Source organism: Misgurnus anguillicaudatus, chromosome 5, assembly GCF_027580225.2.
Source record: "Misgurnus anguillicaudatus chromosome 5, ASM2758022v2, whole genome shotgun sequence".
NCBI lineage: Eukaryota > Metazoa > Chordata > Actinopteri > Cypriniformes > Cobitidae > Misgurnus > Misgurnus anguillicaudatus.
This window is the reverse complement of record NC_073341.2, coordinates 30,685,452-30,698,196: the sequence shown is the minus strand read 5'-3', so window position 1 is coordinate 30,698,196 and position 12,745 is coordinate 30,685,452. Positions and strand designations below refer to the sequence as shown.

Sequence of the window (12,745 nt, the reverse complement as noted above, 5' to 3'; positions counted from 1 at the left end):
AAATATTAATTTGCATACAAAAATGGTCCCTAGCTGTCACTGCACCTAAAGAATTCATTATTAGTGCCTCAGAGGTAGGTACTGGTACCAAAGAGTGCATATTAGTACCGCAAAGGTACATACACGCCATGTATACATATTAAGAATGTCAATTTATGCAATTTCCCATATTCGATGATCGTTTAAAATTAACAATCAATCAATCAATCAATCAATCGAATAATCGTTAACAATAAAAGTGCAATAAACCTTTACTGCAGTGGCATATAGCCAATGACATAAAAGTGCGTAACAAGCCAGCTTCCTCACGTAAATTAAAATATTTTAAGTCTAAATAACTTGCTATTGGGATTGTAAAATGTAGTTGGTGTTTTGATAAAATCATCAATTTAAATTTATCTCGTAATGAAATATAATGACTAATAGACATGGTGTATAACTCCGCCTTACATGGGTCCTCTACAACAGACGCATGAAGTCCGTGCGTCCATGACATGTAAAAATAAAAGTTTCATTTTGTTGTAATTACATCCAAGAAGCACATGAAGGGGACTTTTCCCGTCGTCACCTCAGCTTCCTGCAGCGTACTTTCAGCAAAGATGCTCATATTATGGAGATGGCAACCTTCCATTAGGAAACACGCAACAGTTAACTTGGCTAGCGTGTAGCACCTCAGCCAGTCATAATGATCACTGACATCTGTTGCAAGCGTTCAGAGTTTAACGACAGTCAGTTACAGTCGTCAGAATTTAAGATTACATTTTAATCTGTTCATTAAAAACGGCTTTTGGTGTCCTTCGCTGTGTATAGCAGCGTTGCTATGCTAATCTTGCAGGCTTCACAAGAGAGGGTCTTTGCTTTCAGTATGCTTTGCATTTTCTTTTTCTAACCCTATCAGATCCACTGCGGATGCCATTTCGTTGCGTTGGCTGCCAGCCTAGTCTCGCATGACGCTAAAAAGCCCAGGTGTGTGTTTTGCATCGAGCATCGTTGTGATCATGGCTAGTTTAACTTCTGCGCACTCGCTTCATTGTTTTCTCCGGCTGTATGTGTTTTGCGCAGGTGCGGCACACACGTGCATGACCTTGCTTATTCGACAATCGTTAAGTTTTATCAATTTATTCCTTACCGACAATTAATCAAAGATCAATTAATCCCTAACACATATCTGTAAAAAGGACGAAAAACCTTTTCAAAGGGCACTGTGCTTATATTTAAATGGTTAAATACATACATTGGGGACAGCATGTGGAGGAATTATGAATATGACAATCTTGCATTATCATGATGACTACATTTTAACATGACAAGATAAAAAACAATATTTACAAACACCAAAAACAGACAGCTTCTAAAATTTAAATCAGACCTGCATGATCTCTGAAAGCCAATGTTGATGTTTGAAATCACCTAAACAAACATGCCCCTACCCCAATAGAATCTGGACCTTCTTTTGATAGACACGCACCTTACTGCTGATTGGCTACAAGTGTGTTTTGGTAGTCGGCCCGACTCTCTGTTTTTCAAAAATCATGCACCCCGCCTTTAAGCTGATTTTATTGCACAAGTTCAATATTTAAGAATTGACAGATTCTAACCTACTGTCATTTCTTGCCAGCACAATAACAAAATTAATTTGTCAAAACACCCTTTAAGATTATGATGTCATTCTCTTTCATGTCTGACCACAAACACTGAATCCTGATCCTGCAATGACTCTGAGCGGCTTGTCAGATGTATTTATCAAACACATGTGTCTGCCTACTCCAATCGTGATGCTTGACAAATGCTTCATGCTGGTGAAATTGAAGCAGATTGGACAGACTGGAACTCATAAAATTTGAGATAAAATGTATGAGGGGATGACATCACACACAAGAAGAAAACAATCATAAAACATTAAAGACACAATGAAATTCTAATAGAGTTTTGTGGCTTTTAGTCCACGCCTGTCAGCTTTATGGTCATCTGTCTGCTTGTGTACTCTGCCAAATTATACGATATTTTACAAATATAAGCAGACATACCCATTCAAAATGTATTTGGGTGATTCACACAAAACCATTGAAACACCATGGCACTAATGATTTTAGCTTTAAAATGTGTAATATAGTAACATTAAAAAGCATCAGAATTAACACAATACTGTGTTCTACCTTGCACAATGTGTGATTTCGACATAAGAATTTATAATTGGAAATTTTATCTCATTTTCTGCTGAAATTCTCATTACCGCAATGTGTCCGGCTGTGTTTGAACATGCGTTATGTTGTAATTTAATCAAATTAACACAAATATATTAAGAAAAAAAATAAATGGATGTTTTGCTAGACTACTTTAGATGACAGAAAAAATATTTACTGAATATTCATGTATAATAATAATGAAGAAAAATTAGGAAAATGATGTGACCATGCCTGAGGTTCTCATCCTCCGCAACACTTTTGAGAACAGTTTAAGCACACATACAGAATTTTAATAAAGTTTGATTTTGAGTGACCAAGCACATGGACCAGTTACTTCAAGATGGCTACCAGGTAAGATCATTTTTTTACAGTTAATTTGAAATATTGTCTTGTCAGAATGCTTACACGACATTTTGATTATCATTACCGCAACAGATGCTTATTAAATGTTAATTGAATTAATAGAAGCATAATACTTTGATTTTTAATGCATGTGCAGAATCTCCAAATTATGTTCTTTCAGGTTTGTCATGTCATTTTGAAAATATGTCAGTGTTAATGCTTTCTGACTGTTGCGGTAATGAGATTTTTTAGGACTAATTTTTTAAATTATGTTACAAAAAGTGTTAAATGATAAGTAAAAGTTTTTAAATTAATGTTCCCATTTACTCCAGACTCTGTTTTTCAATGTCTGGTGGGAAAAAAAGTACATTTAAGCAATTTTTATATTTTCATGCTTGACATTTTTAAAACCAAGTTTTCGTGAGAATCACCCATTTACGTATTTGTTCTTAACAAGATTCCAGCATTTTCTATGACCAATAATTCATGGCGAGAGAACCGGTTTATCAACAAACGAGTTAATTTGCAGTACACACGTTGGCATCTCAAATTCACCTAACTTGCATGTTTTTGGACTGTGGGAAGAAACTGGAGAACCAGTCCAGACCTTTTTGCTGTTAGGCAATAGTGCTTCTCACCGAGCCGCTGTGCTGCCCTCATTTAAAAATACTAAAAATAAAAATACATTAATGGGAATAAACTACTTTCCAGGTAATTTAATTACAGTTCGATTACTCTTTACTTTATGTATGATAAAATGTACATTACATTTTGTTTAATATTCATCAGTGCATATGAGGGAAACGTTATGATCCATTTTCAATGTGTGATAACCAGATGGTGTCTTGAAATATCATACTACATTTGCATGCACGCAATATGGCAAAAATATTCTCTTCTTTTTCATCTCGGGCACTCTTTCAAATTAAAAAGAGTTTGAAAACGGGAGGAGGAGGAGGTCACAAGCTTATGCAAAGACATGCTTCACGAAACAACAAAAGGGCCATTAGCCAACAAGCACTCCAATTAAGTATTTCCAAAATGCATCTATTTAAAACAACTGACCGAGGACATTTAGGATAATCAGAGTCAAAGTCTGGCGAGGCATACAGTGCATAAGGTGGTGAGACCTTTGGTCTGAATCAACTTAGGGGCATATAAGAAAAGGTGAAAGGTCTGTCTGTGTTAAACAAGTTGCATTTTTGTGTTATTATTTTTTTCTTATTTTATTATTATTGACTTTTTCCTACTACGGATGTCAACGGGGCTTCTGATCGGTTTGGTTGGTGAGGGTGAGTAAATGATGACAACATTTTTATTTTTGGGTGAACTATTCCTGTACCAGGGTTCCCACACCTTAGTTAACTTCAAATTCAAGGACCTTTCAAGGACTTTCCAGGTCTAATACCCTCAAATTCAAGGACTAAATGTGGGGACACATTTCAAGTGAGAACAAGGTTACATTGTGTTACCTTTAAAGATACAGTGTTACAGTTCCCTTTCGTGGGAACTCGCGGTGCGTCACTGCAGTGACACTTTGGGGATGCCTCCAGGGGTAAGTGCGTCTGAATGTGTAAATCAAATTCAACCAATGGTGAGGCTTAATGACAAAGACAGGGTGACGCGGGAACCAGGAAGTATATCGCTATCTGAAATATTGCCAAAAACAGGGTTACAAGGATGCAGAAAGTATGGGAAGGGAGACGCAGCATCTCGTTCCCTTCTCAGGGAACAACAGTTACATACGTAACCAGAGACGTTTTCATGTTTCAACCAACTATGCAAAAAGCATTTTGGTATGAATCAACATTCGCATACAGAAGATATAAGCGAACAGTTTAGCACATGTGCTTAAAAGGCTAGAATTTTTATATTATCCTACACTAAACCGGGAATAATATGGATTTTTTGCAGAAAACTTGCATAAAATAGATTCAAGCACTTTCAATGACATGTATCTATGTATGTATATTTTCAAAAACTTCCCAGGGCCTTGAATTTTTCCCACAGATTCACAAACCTTCAAGGATTTCAAGGACCCGTGGGAACCCTGCTTTAAGAGGCAGAGATTTAAAGTGTCTTAAAAAACATGAGATCTGAAAATATTTGCCTTTTATATAAGAACTTTGATTTGTCTTGGTCTGGATCTGGTCTTAGGTTTTGATCTTCTAGAAATTCTGAGTTTTTGTTTCTGGTCTTGCATAAATAATCTTGAAATCATGACACTACTATCCATAATTTCAAACATGTGGAGTGGTTTTCCTGTGGCTGGGTGTCAAGTGCAACAATCTGCATCAGATCTTCTTCTCCAATCTCTCATATACTGTACAGAAGGTCACATAAACACTGAACAAAGAACAGGTGTGGATCAATGCTTGCGTAACTGACAGTAAAGCTTTAAGGGGGAAAACAGGAGAAATTAAATGTGCGATGGCATCACAGAACATAGACAGGCATTACTGTCACTTATTTCAAGCATTACCATAAGCAGTATGGAGGATGAAACTGTAATCTTATAGAAAGAAAACTTTTATCACAGAAGGGGAAATTGCACTTTTTAAGTAATCAGCATAAAGTCATGAAAGCTGATGTCATCCATTCACACACAGAGTAATCCTAAAGAAATTACAGTACAGAGCCCCTATACAAAATTTTAAACTGCAAACTGTACAATACACCCATACTTAAACCTATCTGCAATAATACCGCTGGAAGTTCAGCAAACACGTTTCATTTTTTTAAAGCAGTATGTAATCACAGAAGTGATTTAAACGCCTATTCTCAATCTCTGAGCCTATATTTAAACAAACAGAAAACCTATCTAGGTATTCTGACTACAGATACAGCATTCTTCACATATCTGCATTGTCCTCAGAGTAAACAATGCCTTCTGTCACACGATTGCAGGATTTCATCCTGCCAGACATTGTGCCAAACCTCTTCCTGCCTGGCAAAGGGCCCTTTGTGTGTCTCTGTGCATAATTCACTGCATCAAGCACTTTTCTCTGATGTCAAACAAGATTATTCAAAAACATTTAGATTTCTGCAACAGCCCCTAGGATGATTTGGACAATTAGGCAACATTTAAAACATCACTAAATGATTGTAATTGCATTCAAGGTGGATTTATTTTAAAGAAAGATACACTTTTAAAGCAAAATATCTCAAATATAATATATACAGACATGTTTAAGCAAATTCAAGTTTTCAGCAATATTAATATAGTCTCTGCTATCCCCAGAATGTGTCTGTAAAGTTTCAGCTCAAAATACACCACAGATCTTTCAGTATATGATGTTAAACATTGGCCATATGTGGCTGCAATGAAAAATGCACTGTTTTGTGTGTGTCTCTTTAAATGCAAAGAAGGCTTTTGTTCCCCTCTTCATATGCAAAGTAGGGGGAAAAGCGCTTACACATGTCCTTTGGACTACATCAAAACATGTGTCTCTGACAGAAGATTGAATTACGAGCTTATAAGGCGGAGTCTGTGAGCGGTCATGGGTGGGGCACAATCAATGTGACATCACATTGATAGGGGATCCCCAACAGCCTGTTTTGTGTGACTGTTGCAGTTTAAAAGAGATAACACAAAGAAGAAAAGATGGATTTGTATAGTAACAGGATGTTTCTGCACATACACTGACGACTTTTCTCAGCTAGAAACATTAAAAATGCATTTTCTAGGCTTTAACCTCCTATGTGATACGTACGTGGACATCACTTTTTTTGCACCATAATACTTTATTTTGTGTAACTGGAACCTGTTGTACACAAACATGGACAATTACACTGTTCAAAGAAAAATATTTAAGACTGTCAAAAGAGTAATAGTGATTCATCACACACAAAATAAAAGTTTTGTGTGTGCACTGTGTGTAATTATTTTGTATATAAAAATACACACACATGTATGTATTTAATAATTTTTTATATTTATAAATAATATATATTAATATAGATTTTGATAGTTATTATATTATATATAAATGTAAAATAATTATACATAAATAAAAAATTCTTACATTTATACATGTATGTGTGTATTACATAATTATTACACATAAATATATTATGCAAATACAAACTTTTATTTTGTAAGCGATTAATTGTGATTAATCTTTTAAACAGCCCTAATTATATTTATTGGTTCTTCTTAACCCCAAAATAGCTGGTAGAAATCTAGTCTTACCGTGGGTTCACACCAGCCGCATTTGAGGTGTCAAATTCGCGTCTACCGTGTCTAGTTTGCCGCTTCATTCGCACGTAAAATTGTAGTCATCGAGACATTCACGTGGAAATTTGTGTCATAGGAGGGGCTTTTTGCGATGCGTGAATGAGGCGGAATTGCGTCTACCGCGCCGCACTAAACGGCTCATTCGCGCTGCGAGACCTCCAGACGCACGCCAACGCGTTTTTACATTGACTTAACATTGAAATCACTCATGCTTGACGGCTCTACTGTGGCTGGTCTGAACGCAGCATTAGGAGGTTAAAGCAAGTTTTCCACGTAAGATTGGCTTTCATCCGGGAATAGAAATGTTTCTAAACACATTATGAATGTTAGAAATCTATTGCTGAAATATGTTGCAAAGACTGTGAATTATGTAGTATTGAATTGTGGAGTTACACCGTTAAACAGTTTTTCCACATTTCTGTGTTCAGGATTACTAAAACGGTGGCTCGATGACGCACAGGAGCCACAGAGCATGGCCCCGCCCCTAACACAATCGCGAGCATCCAAGCAGGTTGTGAGAGACGGCAGCTTTCCCTACGAGTGGGCATGGTTTCAACGCCAACAGTGGACACGCGCGTCCCCAGCGTTTGAGAGCAGAGAATCCGTCCTGTTTTAACTTATTTTATGTTTTTGGCTTTGTGGTTAATATCACATTTTTCTGTAGTGTCACAAACAGAGAACACATTTAATATCGGACTTTACACTGACTTTAATGCCTTTAGTGGAGGATGAGATGGTATGGGTCATAGTTCATGTTTACAGTCGAGCTATTCTATTTTATATTTATTTCACAGGACTGAAAATAACTTTTACACTGCAAACACGCATTAGTTTTTCTTATGTGTTTGTGCATTTTTATTAAGAGCTGTTGAATATGGATGGATGCTGGTTAGGATCTCAGAGCTGTGATAAATGTGCCGTCTGCTCTGCAGGAGAACTCTTCATATTTACACAAGCTGATTATGACAACTTAATACCTGAGGTTCAACCCCACCACTGAAGAGCTCATCTCCTCTGTTACCAAACTTCACATTTACTTACAGTACGGCACAAAGAAAAATCACTCTCATCTTTACTGCTTTCTCATTTCCTCTCTCTCTCTCCTAATCACAGTTTTATTCTCCTCTTTGATTCGCTTTGTTCTTCCTATTCAAAACTAATTCAATGGGCTGCCCGTGCCCCATTCTAATTATTACAGTATTGTCTTTTAATTATAAAGTAAAAATGTATTAGCAAAAAAAGCTTAAAATCTAGCTGTCACACAATTTGCCTGCAACCCTGAAATGCACAGCATGATTTTAACCCTTTACTAAAATTCAGACATGATTAAAAATCACAAATTTATGATGTTAAACACCTTCTGTCCACAAATCATGAGTTGCAAGCCCTATTTTGTATTTAATTCTAAATGCATAATATTAGAGAGACATCATTTTCCCCATCCCATTTGTTTCCTCTGACTGAGCATGGGAATGACAGCTGGCTCCTTCATGCATGACGACAGACAAGCAGCTCAGTCAGCAGGCAGCGAATCAGAGGCTTCAATTCAGCCACACAAACATATACACATACATAAACAAACATCCCTCCTCCTTTATCTGTACTTTCACCCAGAGTACACTGAGCTCCTTATTCTCCTCTCTTAAGCCCCTCGGGGTCAATTCAACACAAAGCTTTCTCTGAAATTTTACACAGCCTAAGCTAAATATGAATATTGTCTGTGTAATTTTGCGTGTGGCATGCTGTAAAACGTCTTTGTAAGACATTGTGTAGTTAAAGGGCACCTATTGTCCAATTTTTCATTTACTTTGGTGTGTAAATGTTTATTAGTAAATGTTAACGATATGCAAAACAGTTTACTTCCTGGGATTGGTGATGTAGACAAGACCGACATTATCATAATTCCTCCCGCTTCGGAGCCTGTAAGTTAACTCCTGTTATTACACAGCTCTCTGGAATGCTTGATTCTGATTGATCAGTTGAGACATTTGCAGGTTTGTTCTTTTCAAATAATAACCGCTCCAAAGTAATAACGCATAGCCGGTACTACTTGTATGTTTTAAAACCCTCCGCGCCAACAAAGATTACTGTTTGGCGCCATCTTGTGACAAACACTGGACAACCACAATTAAGAATGGAAAAAGTTTGACATTCATTTTAACATGTACGGAAAAAACAAAACATTTAAACAGTGGATAGAAGAACGAACAACGACAAGACACAGAGAGCTTACTGCGACTGAACTTGACAAAATAGAGCATGACAGCTACGAAGCCAACACTCATAAAAAATACAGAATGGGCATTAAAACTTCTCAAAGACTGGCTAAAAGAGAAAAAATGGAGACAGACAAGTATGAAGCAGAGGATCTTAATAAGGTATTACGATCATTTTATGCATCTGTGCAAAGTTTCGTAGAAGGATAAAAATGTTAATTTAAAACAAATATGCCAATAAAATGTTTCAAATTTATATTCATGTCCAGTTTTTTTCTTATGTGGCAAGTAGCCGTGTAATAAGCGGGATAATGTAGAGGCAGCCGGTAGTTATCGGGAAATAAGCCCCGACAGTGTGATCAGGACCTGACGCGAAGCGGATTTACCCTCTACATTATCCCTTACTTAGCATTGCATTGTGAGCGAATCTTTCAGACATGGTAAGGAGCGTCACATTTCCAGCTGACGTCAGTGGTATTCAGGCCAATCACAACGTACAGATTAGCTGGCCAATCAGGGACACAGCGCTTTACAAATCAATGAGTTTTCTACAAAATCCGTGCGTTTCAGGAAGAGAGTAAAAATCAGTTTTTTTAAACCAAAAACCACGTGATCACATTGTATTATACCAAATACACAAAATAACATTGTTTTTTAACAATGAAATATGTGCCCTTTAAAGGGACATTCCACTTTTTTGGAAAATGTGCTCATTTTCCAGCTCCCCTAGAGTTAAACATTTGCTTCTTACTGTTTTGGAATCCATTCAGCTGATCTCCGGGTCTGGCGCTAGCACTTTTAGCATAGTCCTCTGCTATTGAAAGTAACCAAGGGGACTATTTTCGGGCAGTGCGTAATATCACTACGCCTGCTGCAGCCATCTTACATCACCAAAGTCCTTGATTATTAAGCCAGAATGAGAGTATAGTTCCTAACCATATCTGCCTAGAAAATCGCAACTTTTAATTTTCCGTCTGTCTTAGTACACGATGTAACTACAGAAGAGTCAAGTTTTAAATAGGAAAAATATCGAAACTCGAAATCAATTTTTTAGCGTGATGCTAATGGTCTAATCAGATTCAATGGATTGTGCTAAGCGATGCTAAAAGTGCTAGCGCCAGACACAGAGATCGGCTGAATAGATTCCAAAACGGTAATGTTTAACTCTAGGGGAGCTGGAAAATTAGCATATTTCAAAAAAAAAGTGAAGTGTCCCTTTAAGGCCAGCAAGAGTGGAAAGGCACTAATAGATGAATTTACCAAAATATTACAGTGACGGAGGAAATCATCTTTGCAGTGGAAGGCACATGATCATTACTGGTAGATCAAACCTGGTTAAATTTTGTTTATCAACATTGATGTACTGTATATTCCCTGTCACTTGTGGCCCAATGACATGGCAAATGTATGAAAAGTGTGCATTGAATTTTTAACTTTTTATTTGAGACTTTTAAACTAGTGACATCAGCCACAAGACGCATTCAAGGTGGAAAAACTTTGACCTGATGATCTCATCAGAACTATTCAATATACAGGAAAGCCAGGCGCTGTACTGTAGATAATCAGACAGTAAAAAAATCTTTATGATTATGATTATTATGTGTAAATAAACACAAAGGTTTTATAGTTTTTCCATTTTGTGCACATTATCCATATATCTACTGTATGTGTAAACAACAAACCTTATTTCTAAAACTCTTGTCTGTGGTGGTTTCTTGAAAGAATTCACTAATGATTGTTAATAAATAATTTAGTTTCTTGCAACACTAAAACATCTCAAGAACCCTCAAGCATTATTTTGCATTTCAAAATAATGAAACCAGTACAATTAATTACTGTTTAAATGAATGAATTGAGAACTGCGAAAGACACAATAAACTCTCAAAGGTCAACCATCGAGCAAAAAAGAGGTCAGTGGGTCTTTTTGTGTTAAATAATGAATGAACGAATGAATAAAGCTACATCAACTAAGAGCTGCTTTCATATCAGGTTAAGCTGCCTCAATCTACAATCCTATTGGCTGAGAGATGCCACAGGGACAAGAATCATTGGATGCAAGTCTGTGATGTGTGTTGCCAGTGGTTGGGAAAAACAGACAACTTATGGTAGAACCAAAGAAGAAAATACTAGAGTACTAAAAATTATTCAAACACAACTAATACTATGTCAAATCTGTGTCAGTGTCCCATTGCAACTTAATTTAGCTTACTTTAATTTTTCATTATCATAAAAATGAAATTTCATTTGCAAAATTGTGTTTTAAAGAAAGAAAAAGAGAGAGAGAGAGAGTGAGTGAGAGAAAGAGAGAGAGAGAGAGAGAGAGAAACAATGTGACACTGATGTTTGATTAAGACCAAAAATCTGCAAATATACCAATTATTTACTCCTGTAAACTATACAAAAACCAAACAAATCTTGCAGATCTTGCATACATTTTGCATACTTTGCAAGCATTGCAGTTATTGAAAAATATTTTGGATACATTTATACAAGTTTATGTGGCTATAATGAGTACCCACAGGCAGGGATGTGGGTGGAAAGTGAAGTCAACTCTCTCTCTCATTCTCTCTCTCTATAGTGGGTGGAGGAGAAATACATTTTTAACTGTTATATACATTACCTATTACCCCCTACCTGTACCTATAACAACACTACAGTAAGACCCAAAACCTATGCCTTATCCTGACTTTACAAATGTTTAAAAATCTGAAAGAGCATTTGTGAAGTTATATTTCACTCCCAAAAAGTTTCAAAATATTTAGACTTATTTATACCTAAACACTCCCACACAACAAGCCCCCAGAAAAAGTTAAACTAACCCTAAAGTTATCCAAGGCATCATAACCACCCACAAATCATGTCATGACAGTGCAGCATGACTCTGCTTTTGCTTAGCCAACACACTGAGAGATTTGTGGCATGACTTCATAAGTGAATCAAAAAGCCTGGCACCAAGGCCGATCCAAGCCAGACGTATTTCCCGAAATGATGTACAGTATGTCCAGAGAGTAAATGGACTTCTGCAAATAATGCTTTTTTCATCCTCTTTCATGCTCACACAATGACACACACAGTGCTGACTCAAGCCATTGAATCAAGTCAGGAATGCAGATTTATGCATTTGGCAGACGCTTTCATTAAAGGGAATCGTTTCCTGGGATCGAACTCACAACCTTTGTGCTGCTACTAATGCAACGCTCTAATAATTGAACTATAGGAACACCGCATGGTTATGGCATGGATGATTTGCAATAAGTTTTAAACAATGAAGTTGTTTACATGCTCACCATTTTTATGAAAGTTTTTTTAGGAGCATAGCTGTCAGAATGTTTTTTACAAGTTCAGTTGCTTTTATTATAATCAGCATTTTGATTATTTATTTTTTAGCTACAAGTCTGTTTCTTAAATATATATATATATATATATATATATACACTGTAGAGCGCACAATGCACATCAACACCTGGTGTCTCTCGCCTCAGCTTGTGAAACAGTGAGGGAGGGGGAAGGACATAAAAAGAAGGCAAAGTGAGGAAATAGATGGTGTGATAAAGAGTGAGAACTGTAGACCCTGGGTAAAAATCTAAAGATATCTTCCTATTCGCATCTCTCAAAATTGAGTTTGTGGTGATATCAAGTCAAGAAAGACCTTTAGATTGAGCACAGACATACATTAAATAATTCTACAGTAGTAAAAAATATATACCAGTAAATGTTTAACATAGGAACAATGTAAGCAGCAACAATGCATTTTACCACAAAGA

At 36.6% G+C, this 12,745-nt stretch overlaps 1 protein-coding gene across 3 annotated transcripts in view; it reads right to left on the bottom strand.

Annotated features, from left to right (window-relative positions):
• prkcz (protein kinase C, zeta) overlaps positions 1-12,745 on the bottom strand; it is a 116,634-nt gene that overhangs the window by 78,955 nt on the left and 24,934 nt on the right. The gene's annotated exons all lie outside the window — the stretch shown is intronic.